We start from the raw sequence: 22,678 nt of genomic DNA on the forward strand, positions 1-22,678 counted from the left end.
TTAGAATGCGACATATGCCAAAGGATAAAAGTATCAACAGTAAAACGACCAGCGCAGACACCCCTTTTTATCTCGGATAAACCATTTGCATGTGTTTACCTGGACCACTGTGGTCCCCTACAAAGGGACGGCAACTATAGATATATCATGGTAGCAGTGGATTCCTGTACGAGGTTCATATGGATGTGGCCCCAGCGCTCGGCTGACGCTAGAACGGTTATAAAAGATTTGCGAGTCTTTATCGGCACATACGCAATTACCACGTTCCATTCTGACCAGGGTCCTGCTTTCAGCTCTCGAGCCTATAAGGAGGCCATGGCTAGCATGGGAATTGGGTTGCGGTATTCTTGTCTGTCGCACCCCGAAGGGAATAGTGTGGTAGAAAGAAAAAACCGTGACATAAAGCAATCTATAACAGCGAAGGTATTAGGTTCAGGCGCTGGGTGGGTCAAACATTTAATAAGTGTCCAGACTAGTCTTAATAACATGCCAAGAAATTCTCTAAAAGGTTTCAGCCCATACGAACTATTGTTCGGAATTAGAATGCGTATTCAGGACCTCGATAGTCAGATGTCAGTGGTACAAGAAGAAACAACGCACTTTGATGTAAAGGATCGTTTGGCTGTTTTACAGGAACTGAATGAAACAAGAAAATCCTTAAGCAACATAAAGTTAAAGCAACAGCCAAATACCACTGACGAGGCACCACCAGCAACAGCCCCAGAAAGGCCTGTCTGGATTCCAAAGATTGGGGATCTAGTCAGAGAAAAGATCACGGTTAAGAAGGAATTTGGGCCTTCTTATAGAAAAGCAGTACCTGTCTTGGCAGTCACCGGAACAAGATCAGTTGTGCTACCGCCCCTTGCTGGTAAAAAGGAGAACAGAGTCGTGTCCATCGACCTGGTAAAACCACAAGCATGTGGCCTATAATCAACAGTAGGCCCAGTGGACTCCCAAGAAACAACAGAATACCCAAACTTGCAACAATCCAAGAGGTTCAAACTGAAAGACTCATCACATTCGATCAGCCTGCAGTGCACAATGAAGGACTATGCAATAATGCCATGGAACTCGTGCCTCTTGAAACACAGATTGAAACAGTTAGTCAAGAAACATCACCAGTCTACACTAATGTGGCATCAGAAAATGCTACCGAGAGACAGATTGAAAGAACAATCCCATCAATTGACAGAACTGCCTCTGGTTATTTCATCAACTTTGACAACTTCTCTGAAGATCAAAATGACCCCGAAGTGATGCCAGAAACAAAAAAGACTTTTAAAGAAAAAGCAACGGAACTCTTTCATCAACTAAAGGAAATCTACCTTATTTCCCCTTGGCTAGAGTTCTGGTTCGGTCTAGGTGTATTTTTTCCTCCTGCTTTGGCTCATCATGGTACTGTGTTTGGGAAGATTCATTGAGGGAAAATATATTACAATGGACACAGCAAGTCAGAACATCAACCTAGTCCTGAAACCACACAGATCATCCCATGTGAAGAAAAGAGAACTGTCAACAGTAAATGTCACAGCAATTCCAATACCTGGTGGGGTAGTATGGGAGAAAACAGACTATGAGATATATGGTCCGGTCGAAATCCTGAAGTATCCTCATCAACTAAAGGTTTCCTTAAGTGACTTTGTAAAACCTAGTACATTCTCTGATGATTGGGACTTTAACAGTATTAATGACATGATGTCTGATTTAGTAATGTCAGCTAGATTCACAGATCATGATTATTTACAAGGTTCATCTAGTTATGAGCAATTATTCGGCTACACACATTATGGGGATCATTACTTGCATAAATCTGCACAGCCTAGAAATGTTTTTTTGTATAATCAATGGGAACATTGTGCTACACCACCTAAAGCAGTTCTAAAGCATTTTTTGAGAAATTCAAATACTTCTCAGGGTTTAACACCAGTAATGCAGAAACGTTTTATTACAAACTGTTAGATAAAACAGGAATGAAAACAATGCTGACAAATTCTAAATTGATATATTCAGAAGCATTTTATGACAAAATGATGACATTTGGTTTTGATTATTGGAAAAATAATATTGAAACGAAAACAATTTGGGGTACAAAAGATTGGCAGGTGCAAGGCATTGACGCACTATTTAGAACCTGCATGATACCAGAACAAATGTTGTTTTTAAATGACACAATACACCAAACATCTTGTCTTGGCCTAGCTAAGAACAAAGACCTTAAAACACCGTCTATACCAAAGCCAATACCTGAGAATGCAACTGCAGATATTGAGTTAGACGTATCAAAAATTCTACATTTCAACAGAACAAATCCTGATTGGAAAAAGTGGTTAATCTGGCCTACTGACACAAACAGCTGTCAAGATAGATTCCTGAATAAAACACAGGGGTTAAAGTTGACCAGATTAGACTCGAGATATTCCCAGAGACAACATCCAGGGATAATAACAACATACAGTGTAGGGAAACTCTGCCTTGAATGGCTAACTTCATCCACACTGGCTGAAATTAAGCAACACTTGTCTTTACTAAAAGATGGTGCTGATTTGCGCGATTTCATTCTTGGACCACGCAAACAGCGTCAGAAGCGTTTCATAGCGACCAGTATCTATGCTGCTTACAACGAGGCTTGGAAAGTCAAACAAATTGAAACAGCTGAAAAAATACGAGAAATTGATCGTATTAATTTGGAAAAATCACTTTCTGTGGTAGACAATGGGTTAATGACTCTGTCTTCCAGAATATATTCGTTGGACAATATTGTATCCTCTGCCTTTGATGTGATAGACAGAGACTTGCTAATGTTACAACATGGCCAGTCGCAATTACGTTCTATTATAGAATTAGGCTGGACGCTGCAAAATCTTCGTTCAGGCTATGTGCCTTGGCGTTTAATCAACACAACGTCATTATTTTCCATTTTTAACCTTACTGATAAACAGAGCAGTTTGGCACAGAAAGGAGCAGACTATACAATCCTGAGCATCGAAAAACTTGAGAGATTACCATTGACAATGTCAGAGAGTCCTGTCATTGAATGGATAATACACGGAATTATCACAATTCCGATAACAACTTTCCGATTTAAAAAGTGCCTTGAGTACATACCTGCTGGCCAGTATGAACAATTGGGTAAAGGATATGTAAAATCTGAATGGAAATTACCATACACTCATTCTTGCTATAGTGACAGCGACAAAAATTTATTTCTTAGTGGTGACAACTGTAAACATTCACTAAGCGGTATACTTTTGTGTCAGGGTATTAATTTACACGGCGCATGTGATGGAAATTCTAACAACCTTTCATGCCACCAGCTAGTCACACCTGCAACTCAGATAGAGCCCTTCCTTATGCAACTTTTAAACGGGAGTTACATTCTTAGAACGGATCACAGATGTTGTGGCCTTGTGCCAGGGAAAAGTTATCTAGTAAGAGTAACATCCATGGTCAAATGCTGTATGCAAGCATTGTTTCCGAGTGGGCCTGCAGACACAGTGACTCCCATCTGGCCTCGTCTGAATCTCTATTCTATACGAATTGATACATTAAGCAAAATGAAATCTGTACTTTTACAGACAACAGTGCCTATAACGTCATCAAAAGAGACGTATGATCTTCTAGTTGCAAGGACAGCTACTGAAGTTCATGACCTTTTATCAACAAATTGCCCCGTGCATTTCGTAGAAATGTTGAGCCAACTCCTTAACATGTCTAGTGCAACAAGCATCCCAGGCATATTTAAGACAGTCTTTACGGGACTTCTAACACCCTTCCAGGCAATTTTGGGAATCGTTCCTAATTTTGTACACTCTGTTTTTGGCGGCATACCATTATTTTTGGGACTCGTCGCAGGAATTTTATTTTTGACCCTCCTGCTTCGTTATGGCAAGCCAAAGCTCAGACATAGCTCCCATGGGAATGGAAGAGACAATCTTAGCAATGCGCTACCGGGACAGGATAACTAACGTCCTTGGATTGGCCAGGCTGAGAGATCTAAACATGACCTGGTTCCTTTCATTCAGACCTATATGGCAGAACTGTATCTTACCGGTACTAAGATGCATGCTATGCGGCAATGAATGCGTGTTGGACATCTGTCTTTCACTTCCATCAGCAGTACCAATGGACGTCGATACTTTGCTCAGTCCAATAACGGCTCACGCATTGTGTTGTCCCCAGCGGCTACCAATCCTGATGACAGCATTCGTTGAGACTCCTGTACTACGATTAGGTGGTAACAGTGGAGCGAGTGACAAAAGCAACATCACCCAGGTACGACCTTCTGTGAGCATTGCTGCTCCTGACTATGATGACAGCAATCATTCTCACACCTGCCAAGTTACAGCGCTATCTAATTTGGTTGAACTGTCACCTGATTTTGTAGACCAATTCTTTGAGAGCCTGTCTGATACGATGTTCTCACCAGTACAGAAACAATAACTTTTGAGAAGCTTTCCGACTCACAGCGATCTCATGAACTCTGAATTCGGCCTTCAGTTTTGATCAACAAAAACTGCAGAAAGTGTTGGAACTCTATTTCCCCGTTCAAGCATTAATTCTTTTTGAATTGGATATTTTTTTTTAATATTTACCTTTTTTTTGGCACAAACAATTCTTTGCTTAACGTAAAAACTATTCTTAGAGAACAGAAGCTTCAAACTTCTATTTCTAAACACATCTAGAGACATAACAACATTACATCAGCCTCTAGCGCATGTTATTGCAATGCATTTATATGTGATGATTTATCTCGCCCTTCTTCTGTCAGAGATACTTCATGTGTAATTCTTTTGCATAATCGTTCATTGATTTCATATGCAATATATTTTTGAATGATTTCTATGCTTTAAAAAACGTACAGTACCTAAATTTCACGTATGACAAATACGCCTATTTCGAATGCATATATGTATTTTGGGGTGGGCAATGTTACACATGCATCCTATTGCTCTAGTTTTAGTAATTTGATGGACATGAATACGTGGAGTGGGTGTTATGTGTTTATCTAGGTTCCTGATCGATACTGTGACCTTATGCCCCTATTCGGCTATAAATCCATTTATTCCCTATATTGGCATAACCGTTCAAGTGCGATTTTCAGAAAAGTCATCTCTGGCCTCACACGAACAGAGCCACATTCCAGCATAGCCCTCTGCTACTTCCTTTGCGACCAATTAGTGCAATGACAGAGCAGAAGTCACTATCTGATATTCCTAGATTAACACTCCGAGTTCTTCAACAAGATAAAAACTCAGCAAACCTGGAAATCCCCGCTTGCTGTGTTTTGATTAGTAATGGAACTCTAATGAGCAACTGATAACTATCACTTCCTAGTGACATCTTTAATTGACGTCTTATGTCCAGCAAACTTGCGTCAAACCCGGCCCCTGTCAGGTATAAATATTACCAACGTTGCCTTAAGCAATAGCTCGGTGCTCGTTGCCTGTTGTTAGCTGTCTGCAAGACCCCGTGTTGGTGAAGCTAGCACCCTGTCGCTGCAGACTGCTGTCCCCTTGGTGGTGAAGCTACTGATACCATTATCGCTGCTAAAGCGCGAACGATGGTGCAGTACGCTTAGGAGCTGAACAGCCGTCCCTCTGCGAAGACATCCAGCAGATTCCAGCTGCCGCGGACGCTGTCCCCCGCCTCCTCCTCCTCGACGCGCTGAAGAGAGCCGCTGCCTTTCTCCTGCAGAGAAATCCAGCTCCAGCGTTTCCGGTCTACCCTTGCGGGTGACTGGGATACCGAGTGCCCCCTGAAGGAAATACCAGACTTCCATCATTCTATTCAGAGGTATGGTGTTGACTAAACCCTTAGACGAGAATTCTTGAAGCAAACCTTGGCAAAACCAACTTAACTTAAAGCTACTTACTTACTCCCCTTCCACGTGTTAGGCTTAGGTCAGGCACACTGGGGTAGGCGTAGTTAGAAGCACCAGTTGAGTATTTTAGCCTAATGTATATATGAATGTATATATATTTTATGACTTTTAAACCATTGTATGGCTAAGAAACCATATCAATGCTTTTACAGTTCTATTTCGCAATCCTTATCTTACTGTACGTACTTTTTATAATAACAAGTCTTGCAATTGTGGCAATACATTTCTCTTGTACGAGAAGAAAGACTGTTCAATAAATGTTAACCTTTATTGACAAACGCCCGTCTCTCTATTCTCTACATCTCGTGAAAGTAAACTGCACTAAACTGACTGAGTGAAATACATGTCTATTGTTTCACACGACCCTCGAGATTGACTCTTGATCTGAGGAGCAAAGTTGTCATGTTGCACGGTTGTTGGAAAGCTGAATCCCTTCTTGTCTGTGCCAAGGAAGCTGATCACTTCCTATGCAGAGAAGAAAGTTTCCAGTGACCTCTGAGCTAGTTGGTAACACACCCAATTAAGTTTAGCATAGTCAGTGGAGGCCTGGAATATACGCAGTTCCACGTCGATACTACTGTTTATGTTATTCCAATGCGCAGGGCCTAGTGGGAAACTAGGAACTACACTACATGTTGTTTGGATTTTATATAAAACATGTTTTCTTTTAATAGCAGACTTAAGGTGGTAACATTACAAGATGCTTTTACTCGTGTATGTAAAGATATATTTTTTATTCTTATTTTTTTTGAAATTTGTAAAAAATGTAATTAATCATATACAATAAACTATGACTTGACTTGACTATTGTTAAAAATGTTTCTTTGTGTTCCTATTTTGTTAGAAAGACATTGAGTTGTGTTCTCTGTTCATCTGATAACCTGAACATAGCCTGGGCATTCTAATCTCAGGTGCGTAATTCTACATGTCGGTCTTTGACTGAGTCAATCTGGCTATGTACATTAGCTAGGGATTCCCTACATTTCCCATGTATTCCTATCTTAGAGATAATATCAGACCCACCCTCCTGCTGTAATCTCAATATGTGTGTTTGTCTTTTTATTCATAGCAAACAGGGTAACGTTCAACCTAACTTCTCTCCCTTTCTATATTATCGTTGTCTGCACTGTGTCTTAGTATTTTTTCAAAGAAGACCACATGCTTTAAAGCTGTCCTTTGGCATCTGCTACACAATATAATGGCTCAGGCTTGAGTACCACCTCTTTTTCTAAATCTAACAGTGATATCTACCTGTCTCAGACCATGTGTTGCAACTATGTTTTTATCCCAGTAACTTGGAACATACAGTCCCCCTAACAGCCACCTTGTAAGCTTCCCATTCTGGCACTGTACCTCCTGCTGTCTCCCATTTGAGTTGAAAATGTGAGTAATGAATTGCGCCAACCTTGGGAGTGTGTCTGACAAGATGCCCATTCACAACGGAAATTAGGTCTCCTGCTATATAAATTGCGTATTCAAGTAGGGAGTTTCTACATGCATTATTTCACAAAAAACTGTCATCAGTATGTTGGGAATAAATGTTTACCAAACAGGTTTCAGTTGCATCCATAAGCCCCTAGAGTATAACCTAGCCGCCCAGGGGGTCTGACACCATTTCATGTTGTTGAAAGGGTATACGACTGGGGAGGAGAGCATGGCGGCGGCAAACACGATGTTCTTGTGAGGCTCCAGCGGCTCTGGCCCGTATCACTCCAGAATTTCCACCATCCTTACACATACCCCCATCCTCTTCTTGGTAATGCAACTGTCGATAAGAGATGCTGAACGTGGGGATTCCTATGGCTTGGGCTGCTTCCTGATCACCATTCAAACCCCAAGCTGTCCATGTGACACGGCACAGCCTGGGAAGCCCTGTAGTGACAGAGGCCACAGACAAGCCTGAGGCAGAGACTACCCAGTCTCACCTGTGCCACTGGCCATCCTCCTCCTCCTCCCACGGCACCTCAGTGGGACTCATTATAACCGCAATGGTGACCTGGCAGCCTCATTCATCACCCTGCCACCATACACAAGCCCACCCGGTGGCATCACACTTGTGATGCGGTATTGCAGCCCTAAGCCTCGATGGGCCCTGACTGAACCAACTGGTGAGTGCAAGCCTTTCAGGGGGTATCAGGGGCCTCCAGCTGATGCACATACCATGCTGCCTACTATATATGTGTGCAGAGTGACTTATTAACTGCCAACGTGTGGTACTCCTCACTGTGGCGGTAGACCCGCCCTCCTGGGCCCCACACCGCTCAATGCACTGCTGATCTAAACACTGTGCTGCACGTTCAACAAAGCTCCCCATATCCCTGTAGGGGACTAGTCATATGGGGTGCCCTCCCCACCATCACCCCAAAACAAAGTTATTGAGTCAGTTTACTTTGTAGTGCTGGGCATTGTAGACCCTCCTTATTCTGCCAGACTCTCTCATTGCCTGTGCTTGCAGGCTGGGCCTTCCTTCAAATTTCTTGAGCCTTGAATCATCTAGCCTGCTACTAACCTTGGAGGTCCTATGCACATACTGCTGCAGTGACGGTGCATGGCCTTGTGTGTTGTTTTCCCTCCCTCCATCATTGGCTGCCATCGATCTTCTATACCTGCAGCAACCCCTCCTCAGCCATTTTGCCACAGCAGCTCCATCCACTCACAGTGCAGGGCCTGTGTTCTCCAGCTGGCAACCACACTGTCCTAATCGCGTTCCTTGCTGCATCCCCATTGCTGCACCCCCATTGGGACACGCACGGGTAGATCAGCCCTGGGACTGACTCCCATGACGAGAAGGCCCGCCACATCCAGCTCATAATGACCTCTCCCACTGGAGTGCCACTCTCTCACCTCCACTTCACTTCTCTCACACCTCCCTCTGGGCCTCACCGACCCCAATCAAGACAAGCTTTTCTTTGAGTAGTCCAAGCCAACGAAACACCAAAGTTGACAATCAGACAACAGTGAGCCTCCAGACAGGGAGTCTGGTGCCGACACAACCAGCGACACAGCTTCAATTATGGCAGAGTTCAGGGCGGAGCTCCGCTCCATACATGCCTGCTTTGACACACTCACAAATCACAAACTCATGGGGAGCGCCTGGATCATCAGACCACCAGGATAAATGGCCCCGAGGAGTGCATCTTGGGTTTGTGAGATGATGGTATACCTACATTGAAATGTCTTGAAAAGCTGGAATGTATCATAAAGACTGTAGCTATCAAAATTGAGGACATGGAGTTGAGGTACCGAAGGAACAATATTCACATATCTGGCCTAGAAGAAACTGTGAACATGGGGTGACCTGACGCATTTGTTGAGCAGTTACTTACGGATCTCTTTGGCTACAGCAACCTCTCTTCCACGTTTGCTGTAGAGCATGCTCACCAATCTCTTGGCCTTCACCCCCTGTGGCTAACCCTCCATGGTTGATCATAGCGCCTCCTAAACTTTGGAGATAGAGACACCGCTCTCAGACTGGCCCACGAACATGGCCCCCTCCAGTGCCAGGGCTCTTCCATCTCCCTCTTCCCTAATTTCAACATTGTGGTTCAGGAGGCCTGCCATAAATTCAGCAGCACCAAATATTTGCTCCACAAATTGGACGATGCTCTACCCCGCACGTGTGCGGGTTAAAGTCAATGGAAGACCCCGCACCTTCAACACCACAGCAGAAGGACTTGACTGTTGCAAACAATTCGCCTCAAAATCCTCACCCTCCAGGTGTAGCACCCCTGACCGTTCTAGCTTGCCGGCTACTGCTACGCAATCCTCTACTGGATGACATGGACACCAAGTCATATCTATTTCTTCTGATTATTGACATTCATTGTCCTTGAGACTTAACAATTCTGCATTTGTGCAGTTGATTCTTCTTTTATGCTTCTGGTATCCTTTTATCAAATGGACCGCATCCAGCCCTGACGTTGCCATTCCCCAGTGGTATATACCAACTTTCTTTTAGTGGGATTGTTTAAGTTTGTGTTTTTGTTTTTAGGAACTTGCTAGATGTCTTATTGTCTGGTGTGGGTGGGAGGAAGTGGTTGGGCTTTTGGCTGTTTGTATTATGTTTGTTACACTTTGCTTATCAGGTACACTGGGCCCGATTCACAGAACTGACTTAAGACAAAATCCTAAACTTACTACCATTTTGGTATTCACAAAAGACACTTACTTATTTTGGTATTCACAGAAGGCACCTACTCATTTTGGTATTCACAGAAGTCAAGAGTCCTAACTTTAGGACTTCTAAATGCCTTCTGAGAATACCAAAAGACCTAAAGTTAGGATTTTTCTCAGTTTAGGAGTAGTAAAGTTAGGACTCCTAACTTTAGGACTCCCAAATGCCTTCTGTGAATACCGAAAGTCTTAAAATTACTTTCTCTTACACATGTCCGACACTAAATGAGAGATTCCACCTTATTTGGAGGAAATTGCCATGGTATGGCCTACGAATTGCCTGCGCTGTTTCTTCCACGCTCAAAACAAGTACGAAGAAGTCTTTCAGGCGATTGATGCATTAGATGGATTCCAGGATTCCTAGATGGTTTAATGGGTGCATCTATAAAGCTTATAAACAACAACTATCTCCACAGCTATTGGCCATGTACACTGAGACTTTGGACACAGGCTTCCTGCATCCCACAATGCGAGAAGCTGTGTTAATGCTAATTTTGAAACCTAACAAAAAGAGCCACGTTTTTGTGCTTCCTTTTGCCCACTGTCCCTACTCAACTTGTACAATAAGATCTTACCCAAGGTCCTTGCTGCTACCGGACTATCCCTGCTGATGGAGCAAATCATTTCCACCGTGCCGTTCAGTTTTCCTACCTCACCCATCTGGCTCCCTAAACGCACAGACTATCTTTGCGATACTAAACAAAATTGCTCCTACAGCCCCTGCGGTGATTGCCTTGTCAGATGCTGAGAAAGCATTCACTTCCTTAAATGGCCTTTTTTGAAGTTTACTCTAACAAAGCTAGGCCTTTCCAGGGGCTTCATCTCCTTAGTAATGCTTCTCTATTCGAATCCAGTGGCACGTCTGACAGTCAACGGCACCATAACGGATGTCTTCCTTTTCACCGTGGGACCAGGCCCCCTTTCCCCATTTCTACTTATTATCGCAATGGGTCCTCTTGTCCGTTATCTTCCGGATCACCATATTCATCGTGGCTTATACCTCTCCCATGGCCCCCCATCTAATCTCACTATTTACGGATGACATTTTATTGTTTGTATGCCATTCCTCCGATAATCGTCCCCCACTGATTGAGGAAATACTACAATTCGGCACTCTTTTGGGACTCCATATCAACAGGGCCAAGTCTGAACACATCAAGAGGCAGAAAACATGGTGAGGGGCACTTATATACTCCTCACCCTGCCTGGTGCACAGGACATGAGGTAGCACGCCCACAACCCCAGAGGGGACTCCTCCCTTGGCCAACCCCCCATGGAAGGGGGGAAGAGGTGGGAAGCCCAATGCCACTAGAGGGCCGCCCTCCTGAGTGGCCCCCTGCGGTGGCCTTGCACTCACAGACAGCTCACACCCTGTCTCTATCGGTTACCCCTTAGCTTGGACTGAGGTCAGCACTACCTGGGTATACAGCTCCACTGGACCAAATAATTCGGCTTAACTAGGGCCCTACCATAGATAAGCTGACGACCCAGGTAGAGTGTTGGATTAAACTCCCTCTTCTCATCTCGGTGCGAGTGGCAATGCTCTAAATGGTGGTCCTCCCTCATTTCCTTTGACTTTTCCTAAATATCCCTACACCTCTTACACAACAATTTTTAATACCCTCCTTAGTCTATTAACAAGACTTACCTGAGCTGGCCACATTCCCACAATAGGCTGAGATACTCTAACACTCCCCTATGAATGAGGGGGTCTTCAGAGTTCTGGACCTCCACCTCTCCTACCTTGCAGCTCAATGTCACACATCGCTGGTACCACACAGATGCTTGCATTCCCCTATCTTAAACCCAAAAAGGACCATCTAGGGGATCTTCCTCACTCATCGATACTCCGGAAGGGTGTCTCTATAGACACTTTGGGCATTCAAACCATTTCCACAACATGCTGGGTATGGCAGAAGTTCCTACTGCTCCATAACGCTCTGCGCTCCCCGTGCCCTCCTACCCTTTGGCCCCTGATGACTTTCCCCCAGTGTCACTTGTTCTGTCTGACACAAATGGAGACAGGCTGGTCTCTAAACTGACCATACCTGCATGTCCATGAAACAGGACATGACGATCCAAGTCAGGGAGGCCTGGGGCGCTGACCTGGGCTCTCCACTTACGGCTTGCTGCTCTCAGACACGCCACATATTGGTCAACCATAAACACAAACTATTGCATTTTAAATTCCTACATTGAGCTTATAGCACCCTTGCTGCAATTGCAGAGTTTGATCCCACACACCCAGCTCATTGACCCAAATGTTCCACTCCTGAAGCAGATTTTGCACATCTGGACTGTACATGCTCCAAGATTAGTCTTTATTGGGCCTCTGTATTTTCTCTTATCACCATCATGATTGATGTAGAGGTCACACCTGAGTCCCTCACTGCACTCTTGGGGTACACTGGCGATGTTTCTAAGTATGTACGCAGATTCTCATCTCTGGCGCTCCTGCTTGTCAAACGAGAAATTGCAATCCTTTGGGGCAGCAGCCGCTCCGCCCTCCGCCGTGAGCCGACTAATAAGTATGACGTACAGTGACCGGGTCAGCGGGGACTACGCTCAACTGCAGCCTCCTACCTCTAGGCCTACAGAGTTCTGGCAGCCCCTTAGGGACTATCTGCTCACTTTAGAACCTGACACTTTGGACTTACTGACCTACCTTTTTCGGACATTGCATTGCCCCTCGCCCTTCCTTGCCATGTATTATGTAGTTGCCCTTGCCTGCTCAACAGAGAGTTCAATACGTACGATGCCTCTGATGACTGTGCCAGACGTTTGCAGCATTCTAGTTTATGTCATGTTCATGATGATGTGCCAAATACCCCCCCGCTCATATCCACTGTGCCTGTCTGCAACTGTGCTCTGTTTTTTTGTTGCATTTGTTGAAAAGCATAGCTTGTGTTTAAAAGCTTAGTAAACAAATGTTCAAAAAAAAGAAAGGGTATACAACTGCTATCCACATCAATACACCCTAGCGTGAATAGATTAAGGGTCTGAAGAAATATGTCCTCTTCACTTTTTACTTATTGTTTCAACCTGAACTTCCTGCCGTTTTAGGTCAGCATATATACTATATCTTTCTGATTTTATATTAAACCATGTATATTCCAGGAAACTAACTTCACTTACAATCCCACCATTTGTAGATAGAATCAATTGATCAATTACTCCAGTGTAGGTTTGACGTGTTTCTGTGCAAGCTATTCAATCTCTTAAAATGCAATAGTTTGTTATTTTATCTTCTCTTCACTTTAGGCCAGGTTCAATTCCCCTCCCCCCCAAAAAAATGATCAATTAAGCTCCTGTCCTATAGATTCAAGGCTATACTACCTCGTTAAGAGTGCATCAGTACTCTCAGACCCCTCCCTTTACCTAACATATAACACTCCAATGCACCTTTCCCCTCAGACCCACAGATAAAGTACAAGGAGTGGAGTTAAATAACACAGAAATTTCCTATCTTGCAGGTAGTTGGCTCGCTCAGGTCACTTCCCGACAAATGGTGCGAGGTTCTGCCAAGCCAGATGGAGCCCACCAGCTGTCCTACTCTCTAACTTTTGACTCCCTTCAAGTCACTTCAACAGTCTCAAATCTCACCCGCTTCCAGCATGTCACAGGAACTCTATGCACCTTTGTTCCTTCCGCAGTTTTACAGCTCACACAGGATTCTTCCATAGTTAAATGGTTGTAATCTTCACAGTGTGGCTACTTTCTCTGTGGCACTGCATGCATAGGGCGAGTTCTGTGAGGAATTCAAGTTATTCTCCTGTGTTTATATCAGCATCATTGCTCTGATTATCCATTTTATCATCAGTGGTTTTTAGGTCGAGCCTAGAGCAGCGCACATGCGCTGAGTGCCTGACTTTTAGTAATGGGCTTCTGAAAGCTCATCACACGATTGTGCATGTGCTTTTGTTTGTCTCCCAGGCTATTAGGCTTTGCGTACGTCTTTCTAAGAAAGACAGCACGCAATTGGGCAAAGGCGGGTGCATGTCCAGCCTTTGCTCCGCCCACGGCCTATTGCTTGCGGTTACCCGCACAGGCCACATCTTTTTTCAATTATCGGGCCCAGACACAGGCGCAATAATTGAAAACAGATCGCCCGCAGTGGCGCACGCGCACCACTCGCGTTAGTTTGTCTTTTTAAATGTCTGCCTAACTCAAGATGACACTGCTCCTACTCTACTCCCGAGTATAAACCGTTTCTTGAAGAAAATCATCTACTAATTTTGAGGCATTTTCTAAATTTTTTGCATGAAAGGTATCATCTCAACGCATAAAGTGTTTCTTGTTTACATTTATTTTAAAAAACTGTATGATTGCGGCACCCACGCTCTACTTTAATTAAGCGCGGGTGCCGCGATGTTGAAAAAGTGAAGAAATTGATTTTTTTCTATTTGTTTTCTTTTGCTACAATCACGGTTCCGCGCTTTACTTTACAAGGTTAAAGGTGAAGCATGGGTTCCCCGATTGGTGAAAAATAGAAAAAAATCTATTCTTTACTTTTTTTCAACAATCGCAGCACCTGCGCTTAACTAAAGTGAAGCGCGGGTGCCGCGATCATACCGTAACACATATTAAGGTGTTTACAAATATAATAACTTGGCTCAGCTAATACGTTGCTCCAGGCGGCACTGCGGGGAGTTCTCCTGCTGCGGCTGTCAAAATGGCCTTGGGTGTCTCTCCTCCCCTAGCGTGGGGATCTAGGCCCATACTGGACCCGGGATCCGGCGTCATCTCATTCAGGGACACCTTCTCACTTCCCGAGGAACCACATGCACCTACGCAGCAGGTCGTGGCTTTCCTGGCTTCCGCTGGTCACTCTGGCTTTTTTGGGGTGCTTTTCTCCCACACGTCTACAATCCCGCCCCCTTGTCACTAGCACTCCGACAACCCTGCGCTTGCAACCACGTGCAGTCCTGTGCCCAAAACAACACTTGTGCCCCAGCCCTTAGTCTCCGCTGCGGGTGGTACTGGCCCTCAGATCCGGAGTCGCCTCATTCAGGGGCACTGTCCCATTGCTCGAGGAACTGCATGCACCTACGCAGCAGGTTGTGGCTTTCCTGGCTCCCCGCTGGTCACTCTGGCTATTTGGAGCGCCTTCCCTGCAAACTTTAACAATCCTGCCCCCAGGTCATTAGCACTCCGATAACCCTGCTCTTCTCGCTTGTAACCACGTGCAGTCCTCTGCCCAAAATTACACTTGCTCCTGTGACCTTTGTCTCCGCTGCGGGTCACAGGAGCGATCGGAGTATTGCACTTCTCCCTATGTGGTTGTCTCTGCGATTTCCTCACACTTGTCCTTCTTACCAATTTCAGTGCGGTTTTAAAAAATAAATGTATAAGCAAACTGTCAGACTCTGCTGTCTGTTCATTACTCCATCCTTCGTGACTCTGATTTCATTCCATTGCCAAAATCTGACACCCAAATTTTGGGTTCCCAGGGTATTTTTTCCAGTTCTAGCTCTGTGCCCTCACATTAGCCTTGGCTCTCTTCCCTTTGTCCCCTTCAGTTCGGCTCTTTCCTTTGCTTCCCACACACTCAGCCTGCTCCCTGCTGTACCTCAGTGTGCATAGAAGGGGCGCCTCTGCTTATGTCCTTGCAGGCGCGAAAGCTTCTCCCACTTGTGTGCTATGGCTTCTCCGATACGGCTGTAGGCTCCCAGACCAATATACTCTCTTTTTCTTACCTGTGGGCTCTCTCTATCAAATTGTCACTCCACTTCTTCCCCACCTTTCCACCGGGGGTCCCCTGAACTTTCAGCTCTCCTATAATGCTATTCACTCACCCCTCTCTTCTCGAGGCCATCTCATCCCCAAGAGTAAGGTCAAATGTGCTGCACGAGGAACTCTCATGTCTTCTCCTAAAAACAGATAAAACAAGCATTTTTTCACCTAGTGTGCATGTCAGGCCTGCTTTACCACAGTAATGGGGGTTTGATGGCGGACTCCATTGCTGCATTATAAATTGGGACAGCTAATTCATTTCGTTGGGAAATAGTTCAGATATATTGTGAACAATCATAGGTTTTCTAGGCAGCTGCTAAGAGAAGCTAATTAAACGTAAAGTACTTTTGACCAGTAATGGAGAGCATTATTTCTCTGAAGGAGTACATTATGTCTCCACTTGTAATTTGTCAGGCTCAGAGGGCTGAAAGCAGAGCAGTGTGTCTTAGCCTATCGAACTATGGGACCCATTAGGAGGAGGGAACCTCCGCATGGCCTGCGGAGTTCCCTCCTGTGTAATTAGGATGTGACCGCCACCATGGCGGTCACATCCTCTATTTTTAACATTGCGGCGGGTGCGGCTTCAAGCTGCACCCGCCGCAATGTTAAAAATGCATACATTGCATTTGTATGCAGAAAGCGGCAGGCACCGTGCGGTGTCTGCTGTTTACTGCATACAAATGCAGGGGGCTACCATAGGTACCCCCCATTTGCACCCCCACCCTCCCTTCACCCAGGGGCCCCGCAACGGGCCCCTGTAGTAAAGTTCCACATGCTTTTCCACGGCGGAAAACCCGCCGCGGAAAAGCATGTTTTGAAACCCATCCTAATATGGCTGGCGGTGTCTGAGAGACACCGCCACCATATTAGAGCTTTTCCGCCGCGGTTGTAAGCCAACCGCGGCGGAAAAGCAGCAGACTGAAACCAGGACCCACCAGCCATCCTAATGTGGCGGTGGGTCTTTGGTGGGTCCGCAGCGGATTTTCCCCATCCTCCGGGCCGGCGGTGGCTTCCGCCGGCCCAGAGAATGCGGAAAATCCGCTATCCTAATAAGCCCCTTAGTGTGTACCCTATATAAACTGTGCCCGCGGTTCAATCCTGATGCTGTTAGTCTGAAATCCAAAACGCGTTCCTTTTCTGCAGCCATTCCCCCCCCGCCACGCTTGTTTTATTTTGTGCTTGTTAAGTGTTGCTTTCCGCTTGGTTTTCCCATGTTTTTCAATGCTGTGGTCACCCTACAGCAGTTCGTTTACTGCTGCTAAATTCTATCAGCACATCCACCTCGTATGCCCTTCAGTGTGTCCGGCAAAGCTTCTAATTAGTGAAACTAGGGAGGAGCCTCTTCAAACGTGCACCTCATTGTCAATATTTTATTAAATAAAAAATAAACGCCTCCAATGCACGTTTACTTTTCAGTAATAAACTCATTTAGGGGTTGCGTATTTCACGGATTCATTCAAGTTAATGACAGACATACACCGTTTCCCAAGCGGAATATGCACAACTTAACAATTAACAGTTGTGCACATGACAAACACGAGCTGATGGGGAGAGATTGATCTTAGTCCAAGCAATTATTTCTGCTGCGCCTAGCAAATTTAATTTTCACACTTATATGGTACCAAAGGCGAGACCTATTGGCTATGCCAATGCTTGTTCTTCCATGGTGCTGTCTGCCTGTAAAAGTATGTGCTGCGGTGTTTGCTCTGATGATCGGTGACCACTCCTATTCCGTGATCTCGAATTCCCTCAACACCATTGTCTATCTCTTTCTGAGCGGTAACAGGTTGGGCCCACTCCAGAACAATTTATCCGACATCTTGAGCTAAAAACACACCTCATTCGGCCTGTTGAAGAAGTGGCTTTTTCCATCTGTGACTACCTGCAGGCTCCCTGTATGGAGCAACGTGTGTTGTAAAGTAGGGACTGAAATATTAATTGAAGTAAAACAAAATTCTTTATTTCACCGTTGAAGTACCTCAGGAACACTGCTCAGATGTGTCCCACAGGAAAAGTTTCACATCACTAATTGTCCAACATTCTTTAACTTTCTACTCTAGTCATGAGGACTGAAACATAGAGGTGAAAAAAAAGGGCAAGGCAGAAGAGAGGCAAGGGTGACATAGGAAAAGTTACAACAACATGAATTGTAAATTCAGAGCTTTGGGCCATATGTATGAAGCCTTTTTCCTGTTTGCAAAGGGGGTGATATTCAGAATCTGCCCGTTTGCGAATGGGAAAAAGTCTTTTGGGATGTATCACCCAAAAGGCCATTGCAAAATAGAGAATCTCAATTGCGATTCTCTAATTGCAAATTGCAATTCCTTAAACGCAATTCTGGAAGCACCAGCAATTTGCTATATGGCATTAAGGAATCGCAAATTACCACAAACTTCAAGTTAGTGGTAATTTGGGATTTTCTTCTCAAAGTACCATATGTCACACATACATGCCCTTAGGGCATGTATGTGCGCAACATGTGCACACATGCATATTTCAGGGCTGCAACAGGGTGTCCTTTTGGCGCCCTCACACCCTTGAAATTGCATTTGCAAATTGCGATTACCTATTTGGTAATCACAAATTGCGAATGTCTTACCATTCATTCCTATGGGCCAAAAGTCATTTTTCTGCGGTGCCGTACCTGAATGCGAATTAGTATTTAAAAGATGCGGTGCATTCCTATCCTTTCAGACAGCACAGGTGCACAATTTGCGGACGAGCGACAACACAGACACCCTTGGGTGTCTGTGTTGTTGGCATGATTGTATTTGTGCACAAAGGTGCACCCTTCCAGCCTTCCAGGGAAACACACAACACCTGCTAATGCCGGTCCGGCCATGTATGTGTGCTGCAGAATGCAGGATATGTGGAAAGAGTAAACAACACGGAGAAATGTAAACATTTCTCCTTGTTATGTCTGTTCTGGGGAGGTCAACGTTTTTGGCACTGCCCCATGGAACGCCCCCTTGACTCAGAATAAGGTATGGCAGCACTTTGCACTGCCTGGCCTTACTCCATATCTCTGAGGCCATGGAAAGCCTTGCAGAGTGGCATTGCGTCGCCTCATAGATATGATTGAGAGGACTACAGCACCGGAGCATCATAAAAAACGACGTACTGGTGGTGCAGGCCTTTTATAAATGAGGGCCACAGTCTTTATCCCTCTAGTTGAGCACCGTAGCAATTAATGCACAAAGAGAGGGTCACTGCTGTGGACACAGGGCACTATTTGTTCTCTTATCGACAAACATAGCTGACTGTCTGCGGTTTGAGCACTCGGAGGATCCATTTCTCCAGGAACTTTGCTCCTGATGTTCCTTCGCACCATTCTAGTATTTCCAGGAATCTGAGGTTATTACATCTACACTGCCTAGCAGCATCATTTAACCTTTTCTCTAGGGCTTAGGCCAGTTTAGTCATTTTATCCACCGCATCTTTCAATGTGAAAACGAAATCTTCCGCCTGGAGGATTGTGACGTTGTCTTCTATTGTTTGCACTCTGTTATTTCCCAGAAATCTGTTCTCAACAGGTTGACCTCAATTATGACCCTTTCGACTTTATTCTCCAGTGCTCCCCTTGAGCACTGAATTGCTGAAGGCATATCTGCTGCTGTCAGTTTTTCAGGCTGTCTTGCGCATTCTGTCACCGGAGGGGTTGGCTTTGGGTGCTGCGGCTTTGCTGTGCTGTGCCATGCAGAGTGACGGGCTGCGTGATCGAGCTTCCCGGCGTGCCCTTCAATAATTTGATCTTTGTTCATGTTTGATAAATCATGTATGAGCCAACGTTTGGCGGTTTCTAACTTTGTGCAGGAAAGTGTTTCTTCAAATGCGTCATAGACAGCAGCTCACAGCTTAAATTGGCCAGTCTGCCCCAAAGTGGCTACCCAGCAGTTGAAATGAGAGTGTTGAGTTTGTCACAACCGCCCTACTGTCCTGCGAATGGCCGCAGCCACACATGCTGCATAAGGAACAATATACCTCAATTTCAAGTCGCTCGGTCCCTGGACTCGCCGCTCCCTCCCCCAGGGAATCACTACCACTCCAAGCCATCCACCCATACACTCATATCATGGGAACCAGCAACTGCTGCAGCCCAGCGCATTTATTCCTGTGCAATATGTTCTGTGTCCCAAACTTTCATCGCTTGGGGGGAGGGGAGGGGTCCCCCTGCCACAATGTTGCACCTAACCGGGCATCCCCCTCAGTTATGGGGTCGATCAGTGGCGAGAATCCGTAGCATTATACAATTTCAGCCCCCCAAGACAACCAGGCACCAGGTTCATACTCCCCGCTGCAGCCGTACTCGTCTCCATAGCTCAGTCTGTCAGTACGTTTCTTGTCCTAGCCTGTTTAATCGCCCCACCAAGCTCGCCTGCACTCCACTGCACTGCACTGCACTGCAATGCACCAATATTATGTAGCATTTAGATCAGGTATGAAGCCGCAGGTGTCTCCATTCCAATCAGCGCTCAGCAAGGCCCATGTGCTCATAAGACCCAACATGATGTGGCAAGCACAGTGCACGTCTACACCCTTAAGCTCTTTTAAGTTGATAAGTGATATTGAATCAAAACATCAGCAAAGTATTATGCTGCTCCATCTCTATAGACGTGCAGAGTGTTGTCACAGTGACCGCTATGTGGCATGCACGCGTTTTGCAGGTTTTGCAGCATTTTGGCCATCTTGCCAGGCTACTCCCGACCTCTCATTCATTATTAAGGATTGTTGCCATTTCAGGCATGGTTGACCTCATTCCTGATGATTACCCTTTTTAAATCAACCTCTGGGTCAAAACAGTGATGATATCTACCAAGTCACCTTCACTAAGACCTCCGTGAGGATCAATAGTAGGATGTCCCCCTGGTAAGAGAATATTTAAAGCCATTTTATTTGTTTTCTCGTGCTTTGAATTCTTTATTTTCACTCCTGGCACACTTCAACACTCCACCACCACTGCAGTTTTTTTGTAACACTTCCCTTTATATAATGTCTATGAAACTATTCTGTTATTGTGGGTTTTTGGGTCTTTTACTGTAATTTAAAATTCAGGCTAAATTATTTATGTTAGTATAAGTTCTAGATTTTTAAAATTCCATTAGGTGCATTTCATTTCCCCGTCGAATCATTGTTTATTAACCGATGACCGAAAAAGGGCCAGTATTCTTTCTCATATTCAGAATACACAGGAGCAGATTTACAAGCCCCTTGCACCACTTTTGCGTCATTTTTAACATGGGTGGCGCAAGGGGCTTGTAAATATGCCCCCCAGATTCTTAGGGACTTAGGATAGCCTTAGTGTTAACTTGATATGTTAAGATACACCAGCAACAATTTTCAATAAAATCATCAAAACTAAGAAACTATCATTAGTTACATTTTAGCTCTTGTACTGCTGGAGGACCACTCTGCTGGGTTTTCAAATTAAATCACTCTACTGTTTTGCTTTAGTTGGCCGTAGGTTTTAATGGTAATTTCAGCCTGAAATGCATAATTTATATTTTACAACCAACAATGGTTATTTGTTAAAGAAGACTTTCCTCTCTTTAACCTATAATGAGAAACTCGTCCACATTTAAATTCAATTTTATGAGAAAGCATTTTGTTGCACTGCATTTAATTATTGTATGCATTAAGGAACTAACTACTGCAGCTTATTATAACAGTTAATATACCTAAGATGCTATGTATATCTTAGCATTGGTTTTACAGAAACCTTTTATGACTTAATATGTAGTGCACAGACATATAACAGGTGAATATCTTACCGCAGCCCCACAACTGCTTTTAGTGTCAGCAGATGTGAATGAATAACAAATGCAAATGAAGTCACCATTCTCCTATGTGTATAGGGCAGTGGAACTGCAGCCTTACGTTAGCAATTGTCTAGCAGGTTGTGTTGTAATAGAAATCAAACACTTTTATCATTGCACGCCCTGTGGTGTCAATGGCTTTCAATTCTACTTTCCAATTCCCTTACTTTTAGAGATGTCACAGACTCAACATTCTGCTTTGTCATGCCAGAGGTCGTAATAGCTAAATCTAAATGAACAATTTTAGCGTAGGGTAGAAAATAAATATTTTGCATGGCCATCTTCATTCCAGACTCATGCAGCCCTCTTCACCAAGGCCTGACCTCCATGCATTTGCAGGTTATCATCATTAAACAAACATCCATGTCTTATCTTACATGCAGTTATTCACCTTAAACGTCCAGAATAGTATCACCAGTCGAAAAGCAGGTTCATTTGAAAAGAACTCAAGACAAGGATAGACAAGGATAGGCTTCAACCAAACACGACGAACAGTCACAACGCAGGAGTAATTAATACATAAATCGTATTCCATCGGCCGTATTTGTGATGAGTATGGACAATCCACAGTCCAAACATTCGACGCCGGTAGATTCTTGGTGGATTTGGCCGTTCTTCTGCTGTTCTTTGTCGGCCGACCCTGTGCTTTCTTTCTGGTCTTCGTGGCACTGTATTTCATGACATCATAGATAGAAGAACTAAACTGAAAGAACACAGAATTTGCCCCCAGTAGCCTCATCCTGGGTATTTATAATTTATGACTTAAGATAAATGGGTAGATGCATCATTGTTTCCATTTGCGATTTCTAAATTGCGAAAATTAAGGAATCGCAATTTAGAAATCGCAAATGGCAATGCATGAAAATTTCGCAATTTTTTTTGCGATTCAGTATTTTTCCTTAATTGCGATTCACAATTTGCGAATCGCAATTAAGGAAACCCTTCCCATTGATTCCAATGGGCCAAAAGGCCCATAGGAATGAATGGGAAGGCAATCACATTTTGCGAATCGCAAAATGTGAATGCAATTTCAAGGGTGCAGGGGGGGTCCAAAGAACCCCTCCCTGCACCCCTGAAA

This window comes from Lissotriton vulgaris, chromosome 7, assembly GCF_964263255.1.
Source record: "Lissotriton vulgaris chromosome 7, aLisVul1.2, whole genome shotgun sequence".
Lineage (NCBI taxonomy): Eukaryota > Metazoa > Chordata > Amphibia > Caudata > Salamandridae > Lissotriton > Lissotriton vulgaris.